Genomic DNA, 2,789 nt, shown 5'->3' with positions numbered 1-2,789 from the left:
TGTGATGGGAAACAAATATTGAAGTGGAAGGTATTTATAGGCACTGAATTCTCTATTAGTGGTTGTGAGGGATCATTAACTTTGTTGTGTTACAAAAACAAAAAATACAGTTCTCTGTCTTATCCAGAATTTAATTCAGTAGAGTACGTTGAACGGTAAACGGCAGCTCTTACTTTGGTTATAAATTTATTTTATTAAAAATAATATTTAAAAAATTAAAATTGAATTGTTACTCTTTTCCTCCTAAATTAACTTCTCTCTTCGTTTTAATTTATATGACACATTTTAAATTTCGTGGTTCAAACAAGTCTTCTTTGACCGTAAATTTTTCATATATTTTTTAAATATTTTGGATTATCAATTATTGTGACTTATAGAGCATTTTACGTAGTTTACAAATATATAAATTTTATTTCAAAAAACATTGAACATTTCATGCGTAAATATTCAATTAAGATTAAATTATTTGACTCTCGAAAAATGAAACGTGTCACATAAATTGGGACAGATAGAGTATTGATCTCTTAAGCTTATTAAAGTCATCTTAAAATAATTTAGTTGATAATTATTTTCCACCATATCCTTAGTGGCACGATATAAAAGGGAAAAAGGAAAATAAATATACTTTTATTAAATTGAGTTTAACTTAATAAACTCTATTTTAAATTATTGTATATTATTTTTCTTAATAGTCATGAAAATATTAAAATGACAATGAAATAGAACAGAGGCGATATTGGTCATAAAAGATATTGTTATTTGTACCCTTCGAGTGGGCCAGTGGTTTGGACTTTGAATTTTCACGTTGAAGGTTTCAAGTTTGAAATCTCTTACCAGCGAAAGCAAGAAGTTTGTCTTCTGGGTCGAGCTCGTCGCACTGGGCTTGTCTAGTGCGGATTACCTCTCCTATATGGTTTGCGAGCTATTGCATAGGAGCGGGGGTTTTACCCTGTGCGCACCCAAAGAATTTCCCTTGTTATTAAAAAAGAAGAAGATATTGTTATTTGTAGAACACATTAAAAATAGATTTTCTCTTACGGTATAAGAGAGAATTGAGCAATTGGGTATTTTTGTAAAAGAATATTAAATTTTTATTTTAATTTAGTTAGTGTAAAATTATGGGACTCATTTAAGCTATACTCCCCCCTCGCCGTCTATTTTTAATTGTCATGATTTATCTATTTAGAGTCAAACTATAAGAACTTTGACTAACATTTTACGATATATTTTTCATCATATTGATATGGAAAAAATTGCAATTTATAGTACTTTTCTTATAGTTTTTGAATATCTAAATTTTTTATTTAAAATATCGAATTAATGTAATCTAATTTAACTTTAAAAATTAGTTAAGTTAACTTTAAAAAGCATAACTTGATTTTGATGTGGCAGCTTTGAACGTTATTCTAGACTTTTCTCGACATTGTATTTACTTAATAATTTAGACCAGAGACTATAGACTATAGTTGCTGGGTGTTTTTCTCTTATTATCTATCTCCAATTCTCCATGAAACCATGAAATGGTATCAATTAGCAACGATACACTTAATTTAGATAATTTTTACTATATAGGATATGCTATAGACTTGTAGATATGATATAGTTTTTATTTCCTCATGATATGTAACATTTTCTAGAATGCAGAGTAAAAAATATGACTTTTTAAAATTAAAATACATAAAAAGCCACTTATTTTTTCATTTAATCAAAATGGATAAATCGTTTGGCTTTCAACAACTTGTATCCTTAATTTTAATGGGTGGTCAAATAATTGTTTATCCATTTTTTAACTTTTTTTTTTTGCAAAGTCAGTCGCTGAAAGCCAAATCATTTACCCACTGTGTATAACAACCTGATTCTGTCGTTAGGGAAAAGCCAATGGAGAAAGAATTGAGGTCAGAAAACTTTTGGTAGTAACTTGGAATTTCCTAACCTAGTTCAAATTTGGACGAAATCGGAGTCAGTAAAGTCTAGGGAAATCTGGTAACAACTGGATGATTTAATTATGATTTTGATTACATGAATAGATAGCTAAGACGTTAAGGAACCCGTACGACTTTACGGAATTAAATTTAGGCGAATAGAACTCCCGAAAATGATCTTAGCATATATATATATATATATATATATATAACTTATTATAAAATATAAGTTTTAAAATTATTTAATTAACGCTATTTAACATTTGATAATATTTATTAGATATTCATATCATCCTTAATGAGATGATTTAGTGATTTACTATCACATAAATATATATAATTTATTTTAAATAAAAACTTTAAAATTATTTAATTAACATCTCTCTATATATATTAACAAATATTAAACTCATACGTAACATGAATTTTTCCTCACTAGTCCTTGCATAGATGGGGCAGCTTTGAACGTTATTCTAGACTTTTCTCCATATTGTATTTACTTAATATTTTAGACCAGAGACTATAGTTGCTGGAATTTTTTCTCTTATTATATCTATCTCCATGAAATGGTATCAATTAGCAACGATGCACTTAATTTAGATAACTTTTACTACATAGGATATGCTATAGACTTGTAGATATGATATAGTTTTTATTTCCTCATGATATGTAACATTTTCTAGAATGCAGCGTAAAAAATATCACTTTTTAAAATTAAAATACATAAAAAGCCACTTATTTTTTCATTTAATCAAAATGGATAAATCGTTTCGCTTTCAACAACTTGTCCTTAATTTTAATGGGTGGTCAAATAACTGTTTATCCATTTTTTAACTTTTTTTATTTTTTTTGTAAAGTCGCTGAAAG

This window comes from Solanum stenotomum, chromosome 5 (genome assembly GCF_019186545.1).
Source record: "Solanum stenotomum isolate F172 chromosome 5, ASM1918654v1, whole genome shotgun sequence".
Taxonomy (NCBI): domain Eukaryota; kingdom Viridiplantae; phylum Streptophyta; class Magnoliopsida; order Solanales; family Solanaceae; genus Solanum; species Solanum stenotomum.
This window is presented reverse-complemented; position numbering follows the sequence as displayed.